Here is an 8297-nt window from a genome sequence, read left to right on the forward strand (position 1 = left end):
CCACTGCTACGTGGCAGGGGAGGACTCGGTGTCAGCTCTCCGCGACTTTTGCCTGCTTTGGCCCATAAAAAACCCTCAAAGCCACAATATTTTCCCACTGTCCGGCATATTTCGGGTTCCTCACAGGCTGGGCGTCTCGGGTTTGGAGGTTTCGGTGTGAGGCTCGAGGGGCCAGACGGTGGCTCTCCCTCCCCGGCCCCCGGACGATGGTACAGCCTGCTCCGCCACCGTCACGTGGGCGCCCCCTCTGTGACGTCGGCGTCTTTGCTGTAGCAAAGCTCGGCCTCTGGAATTCTGAGAACTAATTTGCTATTCGGTGACATAAGAGGGGGAGTGCGCTTTGCTTTCCCGGGGTCTGGGGCTAATTCCTCCTCTCTTCCCCGTAAACTCAGCTCCTCGAGCTCAACACACAAAAGGGAGCGAGAGGTTCGAACCTTTGGGAAAAGTCTGTTATATATAGTAGGTTTCGAGGCGAGTAAGAGAAAAAAACAATAAACACCACAGCTCTTTCCAGCTAGAATATTAGGCACCACGAGAAAAATATTTGCCAAGCAGTTTTCGGTGGGTTCATTTGCTTTATTTTTATTTGGGACAGTTTTGTTTTTTGTTTTTTTTTTCCTTGTTGGTGTGGTGGCTCGGGATTTGGGGTTATTGTATTTTGATGGGTTTCGGATTTTTGCTTCTGATTTTTGCCTTTTGCAACTTTGTGATGTTACGTAAATCATAGGATCCCGCATCGGTTGGATTTTGTTTTGAGTGTTTTTGCCCCAATCTCATCTCTCAAGCGCTTTAAGGAAGATGTGTTATTTTTTAATACTGATACTATTGAAAGAAGCTTGAATTTTTTGTCGTATATGTTACATCCCAACCCCCATTTTTTGGGGGGTGGGGAGGGTGCAATTTTCTTTCTCCCCATGGACTTTTACTGAGAGGACGCTCCCCTGCACTTGAGAGACATGTTCAAAGGATTTGTTTTGGTTTGTTTCTTTCCAGGACAGCAAGTGGTGGGTTTACTCTTTCTGTTATTGTTGACTCTTAGGAAATTTCTTGCTGCGAGAAACGTGTGTATTATGTGGGTGTGTGTATGCGTGTGTTCTACAAAATTCCGTGAGCCAAATACATGTTTGTGCTTTGCTTTTTCTTAAGGTCTTGATTCCGCCCCCCCTCCCCCCGGCCCAGCTCGCTTCAAGGTCGTTGTAAAAAATCTCTCCTGTCTGTGTTTAAAGAGATCAGCCGGAGGGAATTCTAAAGGCCTACCGTGCCAGTATCACAGATACTGCGTGTGTTTAGAACAGACTGTGCTACAACTACAACGCGCTGCACGCAGCACAGTCCTCTTAGCTTTAGAGCTGAGTTTCGAGGAGGAGGAGGAGGAAAAGGGGGAAATCTTTCTTTCTTCCTTACTTCCTTTCTTTTTAAAGGCAAATGCAGTGCAGAATCATTCCACTGTGGGCCTTGGTTTGTTTATTCAGAACTGCCAGTTTCCCTATTTAAATATTGGTTGGGGTTTTTTCCCCTCCTACTCATCCCTGAATGAGGGAGACTCTTGTTTCTTTTATGTCTCTCTCTTAAAAGAACGGTGTGAGGGGAAAATAATATTTCAGATTCCTCAAGTATTAACCCCAAATGTTTGGACCAGAAGCAGCTTTCAAAGGTCAGGCTGTTCTGAGCCTTGGCTATGAGAGTCCTTCAGGCAACTCATTAAATTACAGACGAGTTCTTAAAGGTTCTGCAAAATTTCTGCACATGTTAATTTCCAATAAAGATATCTCCCAAAATAATCTACCTCTCCCAACCCCAGTTTGGGTTTATAGAACTGAGCAGAGCTATGAAAGACTGCTGGCTGTTGCCTGGGATATTTGGGGTCTCTTTCCCAGAATGCCATAAGAAGTTCAGATCTATCGCTGAAAATGTGGTTGTCAATGCAGCCCCCTTTTGGAAAAGGCTGTGTTGGGGTTTTTAAAACCAGGAGAGATCCAAAGGGGTCGGCTATTTTCACAAGGGCTGGAGCTTAGGAAATATGCGTAAGTGTCTGTCCCTGTGAAATCTGAATATTTTAATACTTATTGACAGATGAATTACTGCAGTCTCTGCAGAAAAGCCTGTCTTGTGAAGGATTTTTGAAAAATATACACAGGCCTAATGCTGTCACTGTTGTCAAAATGAACATTTTACCCCCAAAGACACATGATGTCATCCAGTGCAGATCCATTTGGCCAGAAGGGAGACTATCTGTTTTTCTGATTGTCCCCTTCCCCCTCATTTTCAAAGCGTTTTAAAGGAATCCCACTGGATTCAAAATGACACCCCGATTTTGCTGAAGTGATGGTCTTTGTGTATTTGTATGGGTGATGATTTTTCTATCTTTTATGAGTAATAAGAACTTTAGGGTTTCTCAGGTGTCTGTGTGGTTTGGAATGTGAATTGTATGGCTCTGCCCTATTACTGATCCTACAATGAGATTACTTTTGTGATTTGGGGTCACTTTTCTTGTCAAAGTTGCCATCCTGCCTCATTGGCTCCCCCCTCCCCCTTAAATACATAGCTTGCCGCTCCCTCGTTCTCTTTGCCACGCCAATCTTAGCCCCATGGGGGCGCTGCAGAGCAAAGGGAAATCTCCCTCAGACAGCAGAACAAACCAGAGCGGGGGCTGGGAATAAATTCACCCTTCTTTAATTCTCTGCGGAGAGCCCTTGGAGGAAGACCCCACCAGGCGTGGTTTGTAGATAATTAATCCTACCGCCAGGGACCGCAAACCTTCTCAGGACGTTATTTCCGGGACCCAGTGCCAGGGTCCCACATTTCTACTTTTTTTTTTTTTCCAAATTGAAGTGTTTACACCGAAAGAAATTAACCAGAACAGGAGACGGTTAAATGAAAAAAAAAAAAAAATTATTGAAGCTATTTTAAAGATGAAGGTTTACTTTTAGGTAGGTCCCCTTTTCTCTACGAGATGAATGGTGAGGAAAATCGTGTACCCACCTCTCAATCTCTTTTCAATTCCTAGGAAAGTAACTTTATCAAATTTTATACCAGTTGAATTTCTTCCAGAATGCCTTCTCTCATTCTTGATCTCTCCCCAGTAGTAACCAGTTGGTGTCACTTTGTGGACCTCCCTCATTCCAGCAGTGCTAGGATTAAAGAAAGGATTGAATTGAATATATTCAAATTCTTTTAAATCATCCTTAAGAAGCTCTAAAGAGAGATTCCATGTCTGGGGTCTTATGTGTGATTCCTGTGGGCTTGGAGGGGCTGTGTATCAACCAGTCCTATGAGTTAATGGTTTCTGGCTATTAATACTCAGAGTAGAGGACCAGGCCAGCCCCTTTGCCTGGTGTTCTGGGCATAGTAATAGGTTACTAATCACAGGTTCTGGGTAAATAAAAGCTTTGTTACAAAATAAAATAGCTTGGTCTTAATATTACATCTATTTAAGGAAAGGAACAGATTTTGCATCCAGTTCCCCCCAGAGAATCTTCCCCACCATTCAATCATAGCTGAAAAGGAAACTATCCTTGGAATAAGCACTGTCCTGTCCTCTTTCTAAGGGGACTCCAAACAGGAAATTGGTTTCACCTGTCAGGAACTTCTGGCACCTTGGTAGATCTTTAAACTATCACATCGCAGAATTACAGATTTTAGAACTGGAAGGAACCGTGAAGATGATCACTCAAGACTTCTTTCTTTCAGGAGGACAGGATAGCCATCACTGGAGGCATGTGGGACCCCAGGACACAACTGAAAACGGGTCTTCGTGGTTTGATGGTCCTGTGTTAGAAAATCGGGGTGATCTGACTACCTGGGTTTGGAGATGGGCATCTTGTTTTCTGGCAGAATTGAGGAAAGCAAGGCTGCTTTGGGCTGTGTGTAAATTGTAAACTGGTTCTCAGAACAGACTCCAGGTCACAGTGAGTATTGAGTTTTGATTGTCATCTGGGCTTGGCTATGCTTGTCACCTGTGCTATGGTACTCAACAGCTACTTTTGATGGGTATGGGAGATCTTATTTACCCATTAGTTTTATTTCAAATCCTTCACTTAGAGCCATTATAAACAAGCTCCTTACATTATCCTTGGAGAAAGAAAGGTGTTTTCTTGGTATGATTTAGAGAAATTGAGCAGAAAGTTTTGAGACATTAAAAAAAAAAAAAAAGATGATTTCCAGCCACTACCTTGAGAAAAACAAGTGTCAACATTTAATTTTGGTCCATATGCTGCCTGCTTTTGGCCTGTATTATCCTGAGACCTTTTTTTTTTTTTTTAGTTTAGAAACCTTTTTGGCCTAGCTCAGAGTTTCCCCCCAAAACACGGATTTTTTCCACACTTTTCTCACTTATTTAAAATGGAAATAAATATCTCGGGAGCTTAAAATAGAGAAGTGATGGGGGGGGTGCATGATCATTTGTCTACAGCACTCTATCACTGTTTTGAATAACAGGGTTTTCACTTCCTATGAAACCTTAGCATGAGGGAAAGCAGCAGCTGGACCAGGAAGGGGATGCAGGGAGGAAAGCACTTGAGTGTTTGTAAACTCAGGGTGGCTGGCCCACCGGGCTGCTGTACTTAGCTGTCTTTACTACCTAAGGCTAGAAGTGGAAAAACTTGATTTGCGTGTTGTGCCTGCATTTTTTTTTTTTTTTCCTTCTCCACACCGCCCTCTGTACACCTGACCATGCTGAAGCCTATCTGAAGCCGGCTTGACGGCAGGGAGAGCTGGAGAGCGGAAGAATGTGCTGAGAAAGGGAGTGCTCGGTACTTTTCCATTCACATCTCCACAGTGGCTTTTCTTGTTTATTTCAACCTCCACCAGCGGAACCCTGTCAGCTGCCTGAAATCCGAGTCATTAAACTGTTCCCTGAGGTCAGACCACAGATGCTTGGTGCATGTTTCCTACATGTCGGTGTCTATGTAACATATGTACATACAGAGACACACGCACAAACGTGTAACTCCGTGGGGGCACAGTGTGAGGTAGGGGGAAAAAACATGGATTTGTTGCCAGAAAACCTTGGTTTCTAATTACCGTTCTGCCTGGAACTCCTTATGGGACATGGAGCAAAACCACTTATCAGGACTCAGTTTCCTCAACTGTGTGAAGGAATAACCCAGATGGTTTGCAGCACAGTCTATCTGTTCTAAATTCGATACCTTGTGTCTAAATATATATTTATGTAACTTTAAGGTGGAGGGGGGGATGGAAAGGAGCTGAGTGAATGTGTCCCTGGGGTGGGAAAAGAAGTTAAAATGTAAACTTCTAAGTAAAGAAGGCAGTCCCAGAATCTTCACCTCTATCAATTTTTAACCAGTTGTAGACCAAAGTCTGGGATTCTGCTGAGTAGGTCCAAAAGCCAAATGAAGATTTTACATGTTAAGAGTTGGAAGGGGCCGATTCTAAGACCTTGTACCTTTGATCTCCTGCATTCATAATCGGATGTGACAGTTCCCAAGTGTCTTTTCTGCACTAGAGTTCTTTTTTTTTTTTTCCTTCTTCTGTTTTTGGAAACAGTCCCAGTCAGTGATAGGAAGGAGATGACACTTGTAAACTGGGCACACCTTAAGCCGCTGGGCCCCATGTGGATGTAAAAAAATATGACATAATATTCATATACATACACACACACAAAAGAAGGAGAAAAAAAAAGAAAAAACTAGATAGAGATTCCTGGTAAGAAACTTAGAGGTAGTTCAACCATCACTGCATTAAAGGTAATTATTTGACGTCAGAGGAAATAACAGATGAGGAGTTTGCCCTTACCAAAAAAAAAAAAAAGCCTTACTCTACCAGAACAAACTTGAAGGTAACTCTCCACCAATATTTCCTATGCTTCTTTTATCTCCATTCTTTAAAAAGAAAGGTCTAATGTTTCTCAGGCCTGATTGCCTAGCAAAGCCTTTAACGGACCTCAGCATCTTCAGGACATAATTTAAAGTGTAGTTCCTATTTATTGACAGTGACCTCCCCCCTACCACCATCCCTCCTCTTAGACCTTCTGGAATATTGATGCCCATGTACAAGGAGAGATGGAGCCAATTACATTCTCTCAATGAAATACTATTGAGAGTTACAATATGCTAGCACTGGGAAGGTCCTTAGCAATTGTCCAATTCCACACGACTGAATTTATATCATTGGAAATTGAGGCCCACACAGAATGTATTTGCCACACACACTGGATCAGACTGAGCCAGGTCCAGAATTTTGATGTCCTGGTTCTAAATCCACTATGTTTGTCCATGTTTTATCATGAAAAGAGGACGTGGGGTGGGCAGCCCTGCAAAAGAGCCATTTGCTGGGTCCTTACGTTCAGAGAAGGCCTCACATTTAGACTTTTGACATCATCTCCACCGAGGTTCTACATCAGTCTTAGCCGTACACAGGATGGAAAGGAGCAGACCCTCATACACAAGTTCTCTGTGTGTGTCCCAGGGTAGGACCCAGTGTCAGAGCCGCCACAGGCTCCTACGGTACTGTGATTTAATACTGTTAATAAACCTATACTTATCTTATGAATAGTACAATTGCATTGTAATTGTGTGTACGCTGGTGTTGAAAATGTAAAATTTAATATATTTTTGGCCTAGAAACAACGATGCTACACTAGCAAAGAGCCCACCTGGTACCAGATCTTGATTTCTGATACTTCTGTGCAGTAATGGAAAACAAGGCTCCTTGGAGAAACGTCTGGTTCTAGATCTAGGACTGGGGCAAGAAGTATTCAAAATTAGAATGGAACATCTTATAGCATCATAAATAAAGAATTGCTGAAAAACAAACGAAAACTACATCGATGGGGCATATTTCAAAGAGACACTGGAGCCACTTGAAGAGCTCCCAATGGGCAAAGCTGGAAGATTTGGAGTAAAAAAAAGAAATCAAGTCATATTAGATTACAATCCAAAGTATAAAAGAAATATCCATGAATCCCCACGGATATAAATGATTAAATAAATTAATAAATCAGAGAAAAGAGACAAATCTCCCTTGCAGAAAAATTCCAAATCATTTATGTAGATACACTGGCAGCAAGGATGGGGGAAGGGGGCGGTGGGTAACTCCCCACTCCTCAGGTGTGAGCTATGCACAGTGACTTCCTTCCAAAGAGTGCAGTATGGGAAGGGAGGAAAGGAGGGAGGGAATCATTTTACATGGAGAAACCTGACATACACTAGCCAATTCACCAAGGTGAACATCAGCAATGATAAGCCATGTTGATTGTTATGTACCTTTGATCTGAGGAGATGAAAATGGCTTTTTACCTCTGTGGTCTTCCTCCCACACCCCAGTCTATTTATGAGAAAAGTCTCAGACAAGTTTCAACAGAAGGGCATCCTACAAAAGACGTCACCAATATTCCACAGAACTATCAGGGAAAGTCTGAGAAATTGCAGCAGCTGAGAGTAACCTCAGAAGATATGACAACTTAATGTAATGTAGTATCCTGGATGGGATCATGAAACAGAAAAAGATAAGGTAAACCCAGACAAATCTGAATAAATGAGGAGCTTTAGTTAATAATATTGTATCAGTGTTGTTTCATTAGTTGTTACAAATGTACCATAGTAATATAAAATGTTAATAATAATGGGAAACTGGGTATAGGGTTTTTCTCTGCACTATCTTCTCAATTTTGCTGTTTAAAAAATATTTGGGGAGGGCATATCCTTATTTATTTATTTATTTTTCAATACCAGAATCCTCCAAAAATGAGCTAGGTCTCTTGAAATCTGAGAGATTTTCTTCCCAGTCAACCATGCCCCCCAGATAGAGTCAGGAAAATGAGGGAACCTGCATTTATTCTTTTAGTTTACTAAATTGAAAGCAATTTTGCTAATTTCTCTATGTCATCATCTGGACACAGAACTGTGAGGAGAACACTTAGGAAGCACCAAAGGCCAAGTGTTGTCATGGTGGTGGATGACTCAAGGCACCTCATCAATCTGCTTACTCCACATTTCTTTCCGAAAATCCTCCATGGAAACAAGGCCCTGAAAGATCTAGCCATCAGTCCATAATAGACATATGATACTTAGGGATTCATCACTGAGGTTGGGGGAGCCTCAAGACCTTCCTAGAATGTCTGGTATCTCATTGTACAACTCCAAAAGAACTGTGGATCTCATCAGAGTTTAACTCTGGGTCTAGAGAAGAACGCTAACTGGACCCTATAACTCTATGAATTTGTCTTCATTATCTGAAGATGACCCCATTACCTAAACTAGAAAAATCCAGAGAGGGAAATGGTTTGCCAAGACCATCCCACAAATTAGTGGTAGAGTTGCTTCCCATCAACCAGTCCA

At 42.3% G+C, this 8297-nt stretch overlaps 1 long non-coding RNA gene across 2 annotated transcripts; it reads left to right on the top strand.

Moving 5' to 3' along the window:
• The first annotated feature begins 300 nt into the window (after window positions 1-300).
• LOC117196066 (uncharacterized) lies at window positions 301-8096 on the top strand. 2 transcript variants are annotated; one of them, XR_004476067.2, is made up of 4 exons: window positions 301-561; window positions 3691-3908; window positions 4681-4859; window positions 6582-8096. It is a non-coding gene; the product is annotated as an uncharacterized LOC117196066 (long non-coding RNA). The 2 variants fall into 2 exon arrangements; XR_004476066.2 differs by lacking the exon at window positions 4681-4859 and having other exon boundaries at window positions 305-561; window positions 6582-7762.
• The last annotated feature ends 201 nt before the right edge of the window (window positions 8097-8297 follow it).

Source organism: Orcinus orca, chromosome 5 (assembly GCF_937001465.1).
Source record: "Orcinus orca chromosome 5, mOrcOrc1.1, whole genome shotgun sequence".
Lineage (NCBI taxonomy): Eukaryota > Metazoa > Chordata > Mammalia > Artiodactyla > Delphinidae > Orcinus > Orcinus orca.